Genomic DNA, 19,204 nt, shown 5'->3' with positions numbered 1-19,204 from the left:
AAAGAGGTTGGTTGTCCATCTGTTGGAATCATCCGGATGTTTCTGTCATTGAGCCAGAGAGCTGGGCAGAACCCAGAAAGTCACTGTGTAGATACTGCTTCTCCTCCTCTAGTGTGGGAAGGGAGATATTTATATGTAATCCAAATCTCTGTGGCTTACATGGAACTTGAGTACCATTGTTCACAAAACCAGGAGGAAGCATATCCTGACGAGTGTAATGCTAATGAACCGAGCTCTTTGCTTTTCCTATTTTGGAGAAAATCTCTTCTCCTTCATGGTGTTTTAAATGGTGACAGGGACGTAAAGAGATTTGGGAGGTTTGGGGTTTTTTTGTTGTTGTTTTGTTTGAAAGTGCAACCCAGCGTTCTTCCGCTGCGATAGGCGCCCGGAGGGCTGGTCGCCTGGCTACTGGGCTTGCTGAGGCAGCTCCAGCCCTTGTGCCAGCAGATCAGCAGCCTGACACTGCCTGTGCGGAGTCACAAGGCTGCTGGCTAGGCAGGGACTCCCTGGATTTTCCAGTCCTGTCCCTGGTCAGACACTTATGTTGGGTTATTCCTTCATGAAGGGAGCTCCGCTCTATAATTTAGAGCATTTACTGCTCCTGTTGCTCTCACTTCTAAAGCAGTTCAATACACTGAAAACTTTCACAAGCCTTCTAGCCTGAAATTAGTCATGGTAGTTTGTTGCTGTTCGTTATTGTGCCAGCGTCACGCTTTTTTAGAGAAGCCTTCTCCTCTTGAGACAGCCCAGAGAACATTCCTGTCTCTTTGCAGCCTTTCCTTCACAGGGCTATGCAAGCTCATTGAGTCCATCTGTACAGTGAATTCATCATTCTTGGCCGCCAGTGACCAATGAGCTCTGTCCTCAGCCTACGTAATGGTATGAATGTCATCTTATATTTAATGGAAATGCTGCCTTTAGAAAACCCAGTAGCACTTCTTCCTTTTCCTCAGCTGTATCACCCTGATGGTTTGTGTTTATGCTGCCATTAACCAGCAGTAGGTCTCTCTCCCCAGTCATTTTGTGCTAATGGACTCCCAGCTTGTAGCTGAAATTCCTGATACAATTTTCTAAATGCACTGCCTTGTAGCATTATAATACATAGGAATTCCGGCATAGCAGTTTGCTAGGTTTTCTCATTCTGTGCATTAGATTTTCTGCTTCTGTAAGTTGTTTCTTCATTCATACATTTTATTAGCCACTCCTATATTCTGTCAAGGTTAGTAATTAAAATACTGAATAAGCTACATCACTGATTTCTGTGTTAACCTTTGATGCAAACCAGATGTATCTTTTAAATCTTGTTCCTTAATTTACTGTTTGAGATATAATCCCTTGCTTCCTTCAGAGGAACAGCTTCACTCACGTTTAAAGGGCCCTGATTCTGAAGGATGAGCACAGCTGGGCTCTGGGATTGCATTAGAACCTGTCCCTCCCTAATTACCATTCCAAAAATAGAGTACTAACCACTAAAAGGAAGTATTGTACAGTGGTTTGTGCATTAGCCTGGACTGTGGGGGGGAAAGATGGGCTCAGTTCCTGTTCTGCAAGAGCGACGATGAGCAAATTAATTAGTCTTGGCTTTGCTTGGCTCAGTTGTATACGGAAGCACTGTACTGGGGAGACATTGTGACCATTCTGCGTGACATGGTCCACATTTGGATATCCCTTGTCCGATAACTTGGGCAAACAACAGCAGATAGGAAATGCCAAGTTTAGGTTCAGCCTTTGCCCTCTACTGACACAATTTTGTATTTCATCTTCCCTTCTAGCTGTCAGAATTGAGGGCAGCCTTACACAATTGTTTCCAGCACTTCGTCATTACCTTAAAAATTGATATTTGCCATCTTTTAATTTAATCCTTTTATGAAGTAACATTCCCTTACTGGCAGCATTGAATCATGGGTAGCCAGCATTTCCTTTACACCTATGTAAAAATAATGTCCATAATTTGTCTTTCAATTGAAAAGTTGTTCTGAATAAACCTTTGTTTGAAGAAAGGAGGTGTGTCCCCTGCTTTTATGCATGAGCTAAGCCCGTTCCTGTGGTGCATCAGTTTGACTTTCCATTCTTATTGCTGTTCTCATCCTCATCTTATCAGAAAGCTAGTTTTCCCATTTCCCATCTCTGATCTGTTCTAGGAGAAAGATGAAATATCTGAGACAAATCTCTGCTAGTTCAGATTTTAGGAACATGAGAGAGAGCCTGCAGATTTTGAAAGCTTGACAATTTGATCATAAAGAGTGTACATTTACAAACGAGAGCCACAGCTGTCATACTCCTCAAGCTCATTTTTCTTGTCTTTGCCACCTCCCTTTCTTACTTCCTAAGGAGCAAACGTAGCATTGATCCCAAGTAATTTGGAAGCTCTTACCTTAAGTAGCTCTGGCAAACGTGGGGAGCAAAACTGCTTCAAAAGTTGATCACTTCACCCATGTCTTTGCAAGGTGGCTCTGCCCAGGACAGAAAGCAGCACACATGACCGGTGACATGACCCGCCGTCATGCCTCAGTAGCGTATCCAGTTGGAGACGCGAGTCAGGTCGTTAGACAATGTATAATTACCCCGTTTGCCCGCAGTCCCAGCCTACTGCTCACACCTGCTCTGCAGCAAAAGGAATGTTGTGTGACAGGCTTGCACCAGAGCTTTTCCACAGGTAGTTTTCTGATATCCCAGAAATTTTACTATCTGCTAACCTGAAAGCTAGATAAAGAAAATTAGAGGAAGCACAGGAGTAACTTGAGGACAACGGAGAGAAAAGTGTATATGCTAGCCTGTTGTGCTTTGATACAAACCGTCACAGGGAATGATGAAAAGCCGTTGGTACAGCTGTATGTAGGACTCTGATATTTTAATATTGAATTCAACGATCACTTTAACTTTCCGACCAGTTAAGTGCTTGTGCTTAGATCAGCAAAGGTGTCTGCGCAGAGTGGTGACCACTGACAGCTGAGATCTTCTTGGTAACTGGGTTTGTGGCTGAACTGGACTCCATGGTAAGTAGAAGTTTTGTCTCTGTGGTGGGATGACCTTGGCCAGCTGCCAAGACACCCACCCAGATGCTCTTGCTCTCTGCCTCAACGGGAGAAAAGATGGAGGTGTTCTTCGGTCAAGATAAAGACAGGGAGATTTACTAATTACCCTCATGGGCAAATTATATTATTGCCAATTAAAATATATTTGGATGGTGAGGGAAAAAAAGACAAAAACTAAAATACCTCCCCCAGTTGACACAGATTTGGCATCTCCAGGTATAACGGTGGCCACATGAGTTTCTGGCAAAGATTGTTCTCGCTTCATCCAAAGATGCTGCAAAACAGTTTTGTGCAAAGGCTGTCTTCCACAACAGGACCCCATCCGCAGTGCTCCCGACAAAGAGGGAACACGAGGCATCGGGTTTGCCTGGGGGACTCGCCTCGCCAGTCCAAAAGATGCTGTTTGCTTGGCTCCTGAGCAAACAAAGTACTCAAGAAGTAGCTGCAGCAGTGCAGGAAGACCCTGACCTCGAGCCGTCAGGTTTGCACAATAATTAGCAAAATAGTTTTTGGACTAAGACGTGGCGGGGAAACTGCCAATGGGTAGAGTTCAGTACTCCAGGTTTTCATGCCCCTTTTGACACCATAACTTGGAGAGTCTTAGAAACTGAGATTTTTGTTGTTAATGGGTGTTTTGGCATTAATGGTGAAAGCATGTCACCTGCCTCTCTTACCCGCTCTTGAGGGACCAGGTACAGAGCACTTGCGCAGATTTGCCTCGCTGGCGTGATGAGGGTTCAGCACCTTGTACACTACACATGTACGATGATCTCTAGTCGGCCACCGTCACAGTGCCTGCAGAGTCCTCTGACAAGAACCACATCTCTAAGCTAAACTAAAAATACGAAAGGATGCTACACTAACCGTGGCTGATCCTATTGTTTTGTTTTTTTCATTTCAAGTCTCTGCTCTTTCACAGGTTTCCTGTGTGATACTGGGCAAGGTGTTCGCTCCTCTGTGTTCTCTCTGTGTAAAGGGGATAACAGACCCATCACGATATTATTACACAACTTAATTTTAATAGAGATGTTAAAACGCTGCTTTGTTTAAACTGAAATGCTTTGGGGCAACATATTATTTTGACAATATTTCTTAGGAAAGCTTTTATTTCTCAGGGTTTGCTGGTCATTTCTGGTGAGGGAGAAGGATAATAACTCCCACGTTTGTGGCTAAATATGGTAGGGGATGGAGGATACTTGGATTTAATGTGAAGACACAGATGAGGCTAAAAGTCAGGAGGTATGGCTATAATGTATAAATACAGCAGGTAGTAAGAGGGAGTTAGAGAGTCTGAAATTTGGGATAAGTAAGAGGAATGAGGTTCTACTGGGAGACACCATGGTGGAGAAGGGGGAAATGGTGAGGAGGAAGGAGGCATCATAACTCCCATTCACCCCCTGGCACTTGGGGTGTGTAATGAGTCAGGAGTGAAGCAAAGCCTGGGAGAAGGAAGAGGAAGGTGTTGTTTTAATGTTTGTCTTTTTGTTTCCCACTACCTGAAATTATTTCTTTTAATTAGCAATAAATTAGATTAATTTTCCTCAAGTGGTCTGTTTTGCCCGTGATGGTAATTGGTAAGTGATCCCCCTGTCTTTACCTTGACCCATGAGCTTTCTGATTCCTGTTATTTCTATTTTCTCTCCCCATCCCACAGTGAGCAAGTGGCTGGGTGGGAATTTGACTTTTAGCAAAGGGGTAACCCGCCACAAACTCTCACTCTGTGTCGTTACTCGTTCTGTTCCTTGCAGATGGAGTCATTAACAACTCACGGTTCCTGTGAGATACAAACGTCAGCCTAAGTTTTTCAGGCAACAGTTGCCTTGCAAATCCATCTGTAAAAATGTGACCCTCTGCTAGCACATTAGAGACGTTTGTAAGTTTTTCTTGGAAACATCTTACCTGTGTTCATTTACGACATGCTTTGCACTTGTGAAAATCAAGGATGAAGTAATGACGCTGATGAACAGAATAATGAAACAAATGAAAATGGAAAGGTCTGAGACTCCAGCAGACGTATTGTGAGTGCATCTGTAACTCAGAGGAAATTACAGAACATAGAGAATGTATGTCAGAATACATCTCTGGGTATCCTTAACTGTGCTGGCAAATGCCTTGCTGGCCCTAGAGAAACACATAAAGTGCTGTTAACTTTTTAGGGGTTCTGTAGTAGAACTCCCCAGTCAGTACAGACGGAGGCTGGATCAGGTTTAGTCACTGCATCTTCGTATGTTCCCAACACACCATTCCTTGAGGAGGTGTTTTAGGGTCTAGTGAAAACACTGCATATTGAAGTAAGAAGAGAGGGAAGTGTCAAAACAGTATCACCTGTACAGCAAGCTAAATATCTGCAAAATGATGCGTGTGAGATTGTCCCCAGTGATTTGAACCTCGGCAATAGGTTTGTGAGTGTGTGTATTGAGCAAAAAAAAAGCCATGGATACAAAAAAGTGCATATGTTTCTGTTTTCAAGTTAAGAGTCCATAGCGTGTGAGACTGGGGAAGGGGAATGGCTACCAACGTGTGTGCTGCAGGGGCTCTCTGTGCAGGATTGCCTCCCTCCCCTTCCTGCTCCTGCCCAGCTTTGTGGGGAGCCAGGTGTATACTTGGCACAGGCTGGATTTTTCTTTTGGTCATGGAAACATTTGATAAGGTAGGTTAAAGTTAGGTTTTAGGATGGCCGTGGTTGCCTATCAGATTAATATTTCTTTGTGGCAGGATATTATGAGACTATATTTTTTTTTTAATGAAATATGTTTTTCCTGAACATACACTGGGCGTTCTGGAGGGCGCAGAGTTTATGCTCAGCCACAGTTCCCCTCTTCCATGTTGACATATATAAATGTTAATTTAGTAATCATGTATATTCATCTTGTTTATATTGTGAAGATGGTAACCACTAGCTCTGAAATCTTTCACTCGTTGCTTTTCAGTGACTATAACATTGAAATCGGAGATACTACCATTAAGCAGAAGATTAATCTGTGGGAGAGAAGGTCTATTTCTTTGGGGAGCGACGTCTCTTTTTCCCCTGAAGAGTAGAGGAAGACAAATGAAGAAACCATGAGTGCATCCAAAGGTGCTCATGCACAAGAAATTCTTACTGTGGTGTAAGGTGGCTTAAGAGCTTAAATATTTAGAACAGCTTTAATATGCTTAACACACAGCCAAGTTGACGCTCATGAAAAAACCCGAAGCTCTTTAAGCCCTTAAGGCTGTTTACAGGTGTACAGGAGGCAGGCGCTCACTTGGCAGCCAGCTCTGTTCCAAGTGGCACTGGGTATGCATGTTCTCACATCTGCAGCCTTCATTACAGGTGAGACAGGAGGACGCAAAGATCCTCGTCTCCTGCCATACACGCTTCCCTCCTTGCTGTGGTCACCCACCACCTCACCGTGATTCTTCAGCTGGTGGGGGAAGTGAGCGATTTTGAACTCCTCTTTACGTGTGTATCACTGGCTTTTGCAATCTTAATGACACTGTTTGCGCTAAGAGGAACAGTGTGATACTTGGTGAAGAGAAAGATTCTATCAGTCCCCTTGAATAATTATATCAGTCCCCTGAATATCACGTATGCTATCAGAGACAAACAAGGGTGTAATAATCGTTATAAATGAGTCCATCAGAGCTGATTGTTTTTCCGAGCGTCACAGAAGATAGCCTCTTGTTGCATGTAGGAGCTACCCTGGCGATTGTTTGGGGGCTTCTCTTCTATCATGTGTGATGGATTCATACAACTGGATTCAAGATTATTTTTTTCCCCTGTGTGTAGTTGGTTGCCCTAGTTCTGGCTGTGGATGTTGTAACCATGGAGTTAAGATCAGAAGGATCGCTGTGTACGATACAGGCTGTAAAACCTCACTTGGGGCTTCCTGCCTAGTGCTGGAGGTGCCAGAGCCGTCCAGGATATCCAGACCCACATGAGTAAGCTGCCCCAGTGACAGCTCTGGGAGGTCTGGAGCCTAGCCCTGGACTAAGCATCCTGAGGATGCACAAAGCAGACAGCAGCACAGCGAGCCCCTGCCAGGGCAGCTCAGCTCGGCTCAGCTCTCCTCCTTGGCCAGGCCTTCTTCATGCCATGTACGGGGGTGGAATGGAGAACAGTGGACTTTTCTGAATCTCTCCATTGACATTAGGGGGAACTCAGGGCTAGCTGGCTCACGCTCTGCTCCCAACTCGTAGGTGGATGCAGCTGTGAGATGTGTTCCTCCCTTTGCTCCCTTTTAAATATTTCCTATGTTCTTTGAAGCACGATTGTCTCTTTCTCGCTGTTTTGTGTACAGGGTCTAGCCCAGTTGACTAAAACCTTTATTAAATAGCATTACAAAAATAAAGCTGAATTGAGATCTTGTTGTAGATAACCCATATTTTGATATAGCTTCTTTGATGCTGGAAAACTAACAACGAATAAATGTCCTTTCATAATAAAACTTGGAGAAAAATCTGAACTGTCTTTCCAGTCATAAGAAGCAGAGACATTCTGAACATAATTTCCCTCCTGTTTACACCAGTAATTATTTGTTTGCAGTCAGTGATATCTGGAGCTGTTCCTTAATTCAAGAAATCCCAATGTCTGTGAACATCCCTATTGTTGTTGACCATGAAATATAGTGCCGCATAGAAGAAATATATTTTTCCAGAAATAAAACTCCTCTCCCAATTAAAATGCCAGCTTACTATTGCTGAGCATACATCCTACTGACAGGGAACTTGCCTGTCCTGTTTGGTATCCGAATGCCACATATTTCTTAGAACACTAATTACACAAGAAGGATAAGAGTGACTCAAATATGAAACATCATTCTTCCCAGATAAGATTTAGAGATGAGTTGCTTTAATATGCCAGGTAAATATTTGAGTGACACGTGGCACATCGCTCAAAACAAAGCAGAAACCACTTACATGCTGTGGTTTCCAAATGAAGAATTATCTTCAATATTAAAATTACACATAGGCTTTTTCTAGTGATTCGCCTATTAAAATAAGACGTAGAAAAGAGAACCAGCCACATGCCATGTGGGAATCTGAAAAATCACTGTACGCTCTGCAACAAATTGAGCTGAAGCCCCAGCCTGCTGTAGCTGGATTGTGCCTAGCCACAGTGGGGACAATTACTTAGTTTTGTTAGCAGCCCACAAGTCATGATTTTCTTGTCTTTTTCTGTCCTTTTTAATGAGTCCTAAAAGCTCTGAGCCCAGTTTCGTGAAGGTGGTTGTAGCATTCACACAGTCTGTCTTATTTGATAATGTGAGGCAGAAAAATCTTAACAGTTTAATTAAAAGATAAGCATTGAATCATAGAAAATTAGTGAACGTTTGCCTTGGTTTGCAAAGAATACCTTTATAAAAAATATTTTATTGTTCTCTTTTTTAGGTTGGATGTTGAAAAATATCCACAGTCCCAACTTGGATGTTGAAAATTGTATTTTTGAAACAGAACATGAGGCAAGTCAGTGAGAACATTTCAAAACTGATGGAGAAGTTAAGAGAGCTCAGCACAGCTGCTATTAGTTGTGGTTGGCTTATGGCTGAACTACTAACATACTCAAAGATACAAATCCTGATCAGCTAATCATGGAAACGCTAAGCATTCTTGAAATTCCTGTGCTGAGAGTTTTGTGGAAGATTACTTCAACTGCTCGGTAAGTAGAGAATAATGTTGTATAAGAGGACATACATTCCCCTTTTAGTCTTTTTTTAGCCTTTTCCTTGACTGAGCTTCCAGAGCACTTCACAAAAATCTGCCAGAGAAGAGGTTCCAACTAGGGAGAACAGCATTCCCGGTGCCTCTGTGCTTGGCAGGAAGGACAAAGCAGCTTTTCTGTGTGGCTGGTGTGTGGATGAAGGTGCCGTTGGTCAAAGAGTGATTTGTGCAAGTTACCTGCAAAGTACACGGAGTTATGTGAGAATGGGGCAACAATATGCAGCAAGCAGTTATGAAAGTCAAAAACTCAAATGCAGATTAATGAAACGTTAATAAGTAGAATCAATATTGTATTAAAATGGAGAAGTCTGAAATTGTAGAGTAACAAAGCACTTGCAGCCCAGGACATGGCTTCAAACCCAAGAAACCCCCTGTTGACTTTCATGTGGGCTCAGGCCACCCTGCAGCTGGGTTACTGGATGCTGCCACCTGCAGTCTGCATCCCTCCTGATCCTCTTCAGCGGCTGACACACGCACACGCATCTGCCAGCTCTCTCACTCACTCTTAGCAGTCCCAGATTCAAATGTATTCCTGTTTCCTAGCCTGAAATATCTGCTTTGAAGTGATTTTGCAAAACAATTAACCTGAATTGCAAAAAACCAAACCAGCCTCAAAAAAACCCACAGCCATCCATTCCATCAAAACTGTAAGAAACAGTATTGCCTGTTCGTGGTCACTCACAGTCTTCAATCCAGTAGCTCTTCTCACTGCGTGTTACATGAAGACCACCTTTTAAAAGCCGTGAGTCCTTTCCATCGCAGAGTTCAAAACAGACCATTCAAAGATCTGTGCAAGGACAGGATGAGGGTTTTCTTCTGTAGCCGAAGTTGGGGCCCAAACCTACAGTCCCCCATAATCCTGTTCCTTATAATTTGGGTAGCTTTAGAGTTATTTTTGGCCTTGCTCCCAGAGCCCTCTCACATCTGAGTGACCCTGTTGTTGAGCCTTGAGCAGTGGCTGAGGTATCAAGTCCTCGCTGATTAAAATGATCCCACCTGCTTTAGATGCAGTGCTTTTCCTGACGGAAACAGGAGATGGGTCACTGTGGAGGAGGTTAGAGTCCTTTGCCCAAAACGATTCCCTCAAACTGTTGTCCAGCAATTTTCAAATATTTATCAGTCCATATTTGAAACTATGCCGAGTAGGACTTGCAGAGCGTTGGAGGCGTGCAAAAGTAGTACAGGAGATCAGAGAGGGAATTATCCTGAAATCAGCTGTAAGTAGGATGGTTGTTAAGGTACTTACTGCACTGTGGAACTTGCTTAATGCTCTCTTGTCAGGCTGTGAAAACACATCCTTGGTGTATGTCCCTTCTGAATTTACAAGTCATTTGTGCTTGGTGGAGTAGTTTAAAGCAATTTTCTGCTATTTCAGATTTCAGTCCTATTTAACTGCTGAAATTCTACCCTTTTTAATGCAGTCCTGATTCTGCAGGCACCATGACATGCACTGTGGAACTTGCTTAATGCTCTCTTGTCAGGCTGTGAAAACACATCCTTGGTGTATGTCCCTTCTGAATTTACAAGTCATTTGTGCTTGGTGGAGTAGTTTAAAGCAATTTTCTGCTATTTCAGATTTCAGTCCTATTTAACTGCTGAAATTCTACCCTTTTTAATGCAGTCCTGATTCTGCAGGCACCGTGACATGATATCGTGGTTTAACTAAAACCAGCACGCGTGAAAAAGCAGTCACATACTCTGGAGAGGTTGCTAGTGGTGATCACTATAGTCAAGTGAAAACCAGACTGATCCTCTTTCTTTTTTGGCAAGAAGAGACAAGCATCCTGCGTGTGCATCGTGTACCATCGTTGGTACCTATCTGGCTGGGATATACCATGTCATTCACTTGGACAGGAAGCTCTGGCTTGCTGAGCGAGCCATTAAACATCCCTTTGCTTGGTGAGAGTAAAATAATTGAAACCCACCACCCAAAGACCAGAAACTCTACACCCTTGAGAACTGACCCAGATAGTTAGTCCAATAAGTGCAGGAACTGGGGATCGTCCTGGCTGGCTGTGTGAGTGCATGCATTTGTATAGAAAGAAAAAGAAGAAGGCAAAAAATAAGCCAAAGAAAGAGTCATTGTACTCTAAACTCCTTGGGAATTTTTCTGGATGGTCCTTCAAATGTTGACCCCAACAGATGGAGCTAACGCCAGCACAGCACAACCAAAACTAATTGGTTTGCCCGAGTGTTGTTAGGATGCGGTGTTGGAGAGAGAAGGCGTCTGTGCCAGCACAGGGTACCTTGAACACAGTATTCCAGTTCTGCAGTTTCGCCTGGTTTTGAAGTTTCTGAAGCTCTGTAATGCCGATTTAATTTTTTTAAGTGGGTTTGAGTTATGTTAGGCTGAAAAAAGAAGATACGGGGAACTGCTTCAGCATGAAATTCTGACATGAGTCAGCTGCAGCAGGTTGTGCTATGCCGGAGGCTGAAGCTGTTACTCAGGAGTGATTTGAGTTGAAGCGGAGTCCTGAGAAGGGCTCCTTAGCTTTGAGTCACCACTGAGCAGCTCAGTCCCACTCACAACACCTTTCTTCAGTCCTCTTCTGATCCCCCTTCAAGCAAAAAGAAAATGCTTACATCACAGCCCCAGTATACACAAACCTGCCTCCTACTTTAACTGGGAAGTAGGTGCTAAATCATCACTTCGGTATATTTTTACTTAAAGGTTATTCCAGAGAGCCGTATTTTCTATGCAGAAAATCAGTCAAGAATGTCTCTGCTGCCTGCCTTGCATCCGTGGACAAATAAGGATTGTGAGCAGAGAGAAGTGGCAAAATCTGTTACTGGTAAAATGCTACTGACATACGTGGTCCTTCCTTCAAGGACTGAAATCACGAGCAGTCAGTCACAGTGCTATTCCTGTAACACTGTGGCACCAAAGCACATTCATTATTGCCTGAGCACACTCAGCCTCATTCACTCCCGGATCTTTCCTGTCTTTCAATAGTTACGTTTTTTAGGGGGATTTCACTGCCATAAATGCGGTGCTGTATTTGCTTCTCAGATATTTCTGACAGGCAAGAAGCCCAGTGATGCTGTACCGAAGGATCAAAAGACACACTGGTGTTCCTAACCAAATGGTTTCACTTCCGTAGCATTAAGGAATTCATGCAAGTGACAGATCAGAGAGCAGGTTTATTTGAACACAGCGTGCTTCTCTCAAAAACCCTGGCTTGGAGGAGGAGTATTTCTTCCCAAAAAATAATTAAATGAGAGCAAGTTAGATTATGTGCCTCCGGAAATGCTTTGCAGTGCTCTCTCTCTCAACCCTTGGAAAAATACCGGTCAGAGCAGTATATTATAATGCATGTTTCCTGGTGCCTCTATCAATTAGGAACATAACAAAGACGTGAGGCAAGATATTTCAAGATAATAAAACCTTTCCTTGCTTCACCTACTCTTTTGCCTGACCTATTTGTCCCTGGCATTCAATTAATTTTATTTCTTAGGAAAGGGTCAAATGAATTATGAAGAGATTAGCCAGTGGCATCATTGTGAAATACATAGATTTTTCTGCAGAGCAAACAAAAGTCTTTCTCTTGCTCTGCTGTTGTTCGAGTGCTGCTCTCAGTGACTTGTGGTAAAATGGCTAATAGTTTCCTGTAGCTGTTAGACAGGACAGTGTGTGGAGAGGCTCGGAAATGTTACTTTTTCCTCTTTTCCTTTTTCCCATCTGTCCGCTGCGACACTTCCCCATCTGCCCTTGCAACCTTTCTCTGGATTGTTGTAACAGCGTTAATCAGCAGAATCGAGAAAACCCAAATGACATGTCTGACAGCAGAGAAAGACCCAGATGTTGTCTCATCAATGCTTTTGCATGGGCTGACCAGCCACTTTCTGCCTCATCTCATCAGCTCGCTGCTCCGCTGGCAGCAAACGGTGATCACGTAGCAGGGCATCGCGTGGGGCTTTCTAGCGCAGAGCGGAGCGCGGAGGGCAGGTAGAGAGAAGGAAAGGCTGAGAAAATGAAGAGTGGCTTTACAGATCCAAACAACATGCTGTCAGATCTCCTGTTTTGTGGTTTAGGAAGCTACTTCTGGGTATTTTGATAGTTCAGTGAGGGAGGAGACACCCGAGCGACCCAGAACTGGAGAGGTCAGATGTGGATCCTCCCTCTCATTCTTTCATAAAGAGGGACTGTAACAAGATCTGTTGGAAGGAGGTGTGTTTGTAGCATCTGTCTGTCTCTGCAACACGCCTTTTGCAGGCAAAGTAGTAAAACTAAACCAGCACATACTCAAACACACAGAAGTGTGGAAAAAATATACCCTTCCCAATTAATCGAAGGATAGTTTATCAGTACCCTGTCCTGCTGGATCCTCTGAGAGCAAAAGTCATTCAGGACAAAGCCAGAGAATGTTGATTTAGGCCTTTTACACATTCTCCTGATAAAGTTACCCACTGTGACCATAAAAACAGGTTGATGCAGAATGAAAATGCAAAGACGGGTTTCTGTATTGCTGGGAACCCTGTACCACCATCCTGTCTCCCTTCTGAGCCAGCTTGGAGTGCCAGCTAGTAGTAGTACAGCCTTTCCATCTTGAATTTGGAACAGGACTTCAAATCTTTTAGAGTACTTTTTTAATAATGTCGTTGTACTGCGATTTAGAGGCTGCAGCATCTAATCCTGTCCACCGCTTCAAGAGGGTTTTCAGGTGCAGAGCTGCAGCATCATAATCACTGAGGGATGGCTTGTGACTACAACAGACTACACCCAAAGAAAAAGCTAAAAGCAAAGGGCACTTTCTAATGATGATATACAGTAGATAATGTGTTTAGCCTTAATTGTGTTTACTGTAAGTGGAGCCCTTGAGGGAAAACCAATATAAGCAATTTTTCAGTCAAGAATGAACCCACAAGATAGGCATGTTGTTTAAACAAATACACTGTCTGCTAGTGAGCTTTTAAATCTTTTAGAAGGGAGGAACAGGCTGTGTGATAGTTGCAGAGTAAATGTTTGCCTGTTACGGCAAAGACCTGATGATAGTGCACAGCGTCGGCAGAAATGGGGACATCCTGGCCTGGCGGCTTCCCCGTTCTTGTGATTCAGCTCTTGGCCCTGTGGCAGCGAATTTGCACTACCTGACAATAGCTTTTCTGTGTTACCTACAGAAATAGCCCGGATAATCCCAAATATTCCGTATTCCAACCTCCCAAATTCAGAAACAGTCCATAGTATCTCTGCAGACCACAGACCGAAGAACAGTGGCATAGACGGGACTTAGAAAACAAGAGAAGCCCAGAAATAATGCCCAGGTTGGTCCAGTGCAAGAGTATTATTCAGGGTCTGTGCTGAGGAAAGCCATGTGGTTAATTAAAGAGAGAACAGGAGAGACGGAACACCAAAGCTGTGAAGCTGCCTTGTCAAAAGGACATCACTCCTGTGCGCTCTCTTGCTCCACAGAAAACACACCAATTCTTTTATTCCCTTTGCCAAACCACTGGCTGCCCTCAGATCTTCTGCTGGAGAGACTGCCCAGTGCTTAAAGAGCAGAGAAATGGGCGTTGTTTGAGAAGATGGAGAAGCTGCATCAGCCTGTGGCCTGGGACACGAGGAGAGGGAGTCTTGTATGTTCAACACGGCTGTGAGGTGGGCAATTCAAACCCATCTGCTGTTTAAGCTGAAATATCTTCCTTCTGAGTTCTCCCACATGATGGTGTGAAAAGATGGGATACAGAGTGGATATCTTTACCTAATTAAGGAAAATGACGAGAGAGGGAGCTGCAAGCCATGACCGCACAATGTTTCTGGTGAGTCCTAGATTTAAAGGACAGGTGTTGCTAAACACCATGAAGTTAAATATCTTTATTAGCAAGTCAGTCTTGTTAGCACGTTTTCCTTTGTTACAAAAGCACCTGAGTGCTTTCACTGTGAACTTGAAAATGCAATTAATATCTGTTTGTGTTTTTTCTTCTTTTTGACATGAATAGGTTCTGAATAACTTCAAAGAAGAGTGAGAGCCGAGACTGGCCAATTTCTTCAAAAGAATAACTGAGTCTGTAAATCCTCACTGAGCAATTTGGTACCTGGCAACAGAGTGGTAAGGCTGAAGGACTGTTTGTTCAATTGCATGGCCAAAGTGGAAAATTGAAAATGATTTCGCTTTGAATCAGCTCAAAACAAACCATGAACTGAATTGAAAAACATAGATTGCACCAAATGGAATATTGCATTTGGCATAAAGCATCTGTGCCATGATGCGGAATTTAAGACATTGACAAACTACTAATAATTAAAGTTAGCTGTCTAGACCTCTTCCTGCGGTGGTATTGCCGGAGGCTGTTGAGTGATAGCATTGCTGGAATCGCAGCAGGTTTAACCTCCAAGTGGGGAATCACCTCGTTGCTCACTGTAATGACTTCAGCGAGCACCTCTTTCTGTGTCAGCCGTAAGATTTTATTTCTCTCATGCCCACTGAAACTTTTATGTGTCTAGGCTAATTATTGCATCACATAGAAAGATTTATATGATTAATAAAAGCATCCTTTGCACAGCAAATTCAAGTTCGTCAGTCTGGAATTTGAGGCTGCAGGTGGAGGATTAGTGGAAAAACACAAGGTTCCTGTCCTTAACAGGAGAACATTTTTAAAAGATACTGCATTACCCTAGTCTCTCTGATACATGGAGAAACTCCAGCGAAGAACAGGAGCGCTCTTCTTGCTTTGGTGCTTATTATACGTGATGTTGATTCTCCTGGTGGGAACACTCCTGTTTACTTCAGCTGAAACTGGACTAAATCCTGGGATCGTCTTAATCTGGAATTGAACTCAATACAGTGTAATTCTGAAAAAAATCAGAGCTGGTAAGTGCTTCTGCTTCATGTGTATTTTCTCTGTTTTCAAGAGGCTTAAGGATGTAAAACACCTCTAAAAGCTGTCTTCATCATTAATATGTATAAAACTGAGTATGTATGCCTGTGGGGTTGTTGTTCTTGAGTATTATCCTACAGGAGTGGCTATAGACTTACTGTGAAAACTTTTCCAGAGTGTCAAAAGATATTTAGAGATCGATGGAAAGGAATTAAACACCTGAGGAGAGCTGTGTGGCTGTAAAATGAGAGATGGATGAGGTGGAAAAGGACCTGATGCACTAGTAGGAAGTGTTCAATTGATTTCCTTTTAAAATTACAATTTAATTCAAACCATGTATCTGGGAATCTCTTATACTTGCCCACTTTTTCTTTTTTCCCTGAGGAAATATGACTGGTGGAAGGAGGGTAAGTAGAGAAAATTCCCTGATGGGAGCACCCTTATCTTGGCCTTCTCCTTGTCAGCCCCCATGATGTTGGCATAAAAACAAGGCAATATTCCCTGAGAAAACAACGAAGATGCAACATTTCTGCAGCACAGTTGCCAGCTCGCTGTAGCTCATCATAAGCAGAAACTACAACCATTTTTGGGCTACCATCTGTCTGCAAAGATCTTTCGTAGAATCGTAGAATGGTTTGGGTTGGAAGGGACCTTAAAGATCATCTAGTTCCTCACCTAGTTTCTTATGCCCTATTCTTTTCTTTTCCTGCTTCATAGACTGGTGTGATACAAATACAAAGTCCTTCTATCCTTACAATTCTCAGATAAACGGTTTGGGGTTTTTTTTTAGTGTTGTAATAATGCTTCCAAATTTTCTGAGAACATCAGGAAATTGTTGGAGTACAAGAAATTATTTGGGTTTTTTTCAAAAATACAGAGCCAGGGGTTAGCTCTTCTCAAATAACTAATGGAATCAAACACCTGGAATTGTCAGTTTAGAGAGCACTGTGATGCCTGCTCCTGCATGTTTCCACTGTCAAAGGATCCCAGAGTGTCACTATAGCAAGAATATCCATGAACCATTTCTCTACACTATGAAATACAGCTATTAGTTAAAAGGAAGGAAAGGCAATGACTAAAAGAAGCTGATGTTGTGAACACTCCTGTTTTAATCCTTCTTTTGCTCCTTGCCTTTCCCCGCCATGAGGGTGGGAGGAGGCAGAAGCCAGGGAGATGCTGAAGGCTCAAGCTGCCTGCGTAAGCGAAACCTGAACTTTTGAAGAAGCAGTTCTCTTAAACAGTTCTCTCCCAAAATAGACACAGGCAGGAAGTAGCGAAATGGATGGCAAAGGACTGGGAGCAAGGTAGCTGAGTATTTCCTGTTTGCTTTATCTCTTCAAAACAAAAGGGGTGGAAAGTATTTCCGCTTGATGATGAGATCATGGTCATTGTTGGGAAATGTGTTATGATTACCATCATCACAAGGGCCTTCCTGGCTAATCAGAACTGAGAATAATTGCAACCAGCCCACTCTGCTGCAAAATATGCTGGTAGCTCATTGGTGTTATAATATCTTCTGCAGAAACAATGTCACACTAACACAGTGAAACTTAGTAAGTACTGACCTTAGCAGGCACCGATTCCAGTAAAGGATTAGTTTTCTGGATGAGCTACATGACCCTCGGAGTTGTTCTAGATCCTTCCCCCAGTTGCGACTATGGGGCAATCTCAATGCACATTCATCTAATGGAGATGGCACTGCCTGAAAATATTAGATCTTATTTGTTTCTTTACTTAACGCAACTTTCACTCCCTTTCTCCTTCAGATTTGTACTGGAGATTTTGACTTGTCCTTGAACCCCCAGCTGCAACATTTTTGAGCAGTTTTTCCAATATTTGATCTCCTGATCGAGTCAAAATCAGATGAACACTTTTTAATCCGTTATCTAATTGTCAAGTTCTTTGTCAGCGTTTGGTCTTAACTTGTAACAGACTTGCAGAAAGTACTTTGAATTCTTTTCATCAAGGGTTGTTTACATCTTTCTGTGCCTTGTGTGAATGTTTCTGTTGCTAAAAAATACAGAAAGTGAGCACATCTCTACCCACTCCGTGCAGTATCTGCGCAGTGCAGTACTCCCATGCATTCAGCTAAATATTGGCTTAGAAACTTAAATGGTTTGTTGCACTGGGACCCTCTTTATGTGATGATTGGAAGGATTTCCTGTGAGGTGGGTGCAGCAGCAGTTTAAATAGAGAAGTGTGCAGTTATGGAAGAACATGACTGCTAACGTCCCTATGCATTTTCCATTCCAATAAACTAACATCTACCTTCTTATCAGGCATCTGATCTATAAAAGAAGTCCCTGAGAACTCTCATTTAAGCATGTTCATCTTTACCAGCTCATCCTATTCTTCTCCTTGCAAGAAGATGACATCAGTTGTCACTATCCGGGACTTAACCCAAAGGACTGTACAGTAGTCTTCATTGTACCGCACTTTGGAATAAAGCACAACTGCATTTTTTTCCTGGTCTCTATCCTGTTGTGCAGTAGAGAACTGCCATGAAAAGAACCTGGGAACATCGTGGAAAGCATAAACAAGCTTCCTTTGGAAGGATAAGCTGTAGTTAAAAAACAGCGGCACCACAGTTTATTGGGTGGATATAATAAACCAGTTCATTCCTGTTCTGTAAGGAGATGTTTTTGTCCTTATATACATCATTCCCCTCTTTCTGCAAACCACAATTCTTGCTGAATCTCTTTCAGACCCATTTTTGATGCCCTTTGAGTCATCAAAGAATACATCGCTTTTATTGTTTAGACATGAGTATTTGCATCATGATCGAAGGGTGAAGTGCAGAGTATAAAACTCGGGGCCCAAAGGAAAGCTGTGCTAATGAACTGTCGCAGTTACACGGATGTCCACGGGGCCCATAAGAGAAAGGTGAGCATAGAGAGCACTATTATCTGTTAATATTGCCATCCTCACACATTTTTTCTCCAGCTGAATGCATTATGAGCCTTGCTCAGATCTCACTGGGAGACAATAGAACATTTATTATTGGCTTCAGTTAGAGCAAAATAATTTCCCAGGAACTACTCTCAGCAATAAAAGATGCCTTAAAACTCACACTTCACCAAAGATATGGGAGAAGTGGGGTTTAGTCCGTTCTTCAGTCTGAATTGCTTTGAGCCCCCGTCTGTCATGTGGATCTCTGTTGCCTTCAGTCTTGGAGCTCTTTGTTGATGCAGTTCCTTTTGCTAAGAATAATCTGATTTTTACTGATCCAGTTGAGCAGGAATTATTGTCTATTGATGAGGGGCATCATCTGGATGAGGAGACCCCAGTGCTCAAGACCCTCTACAGATGATTTGTACAGTCTGTTTGGGCCAATAGACACAGGTTGAGAGACAGACACTGAAGAACAGTCTTGTCTCCCCTGGGAATCGCATTAGTTGGAGGTTTCCATGTTCAGCTTGACTGTCCTACCCCTTCAGCTACTAAATAAGGGGGAAAGCGCCAACTGTCTTCTGGCTGTTGTTTTACAGAAAGGATTGGAATAAATATTTGGCTCCTGATGGGAGAGAGGGTTAGGAATTGCAGTCAGAGAAGGAGGAGATTTCGGCTGAAAGTACCTGAGTTCTTTTCAAAAGGTGACCTCAGACCCACTTTCTTGACTTTCTGTCACTTATATTTCCTCTATTACATCAGCC

This window comes from Eurypyga helias, unplaced genomic scaffold (assembly GCF_000690775.1).
Source record: "Eurypyga helias isolate BGI_N326 unplaced genomic scaffold, ASM69077v1 scaffold15516, whole genome shotgun sequence".
Taxonomy (NCBI): Eukaryota; Metazoa; Chordata; class Aves; order Eurypygiformes; family Eurypygidae; genus Eurypyga; species Eurypyga helias.
This window is presented reverse-complemented; position numbering follows the sequence as displayed.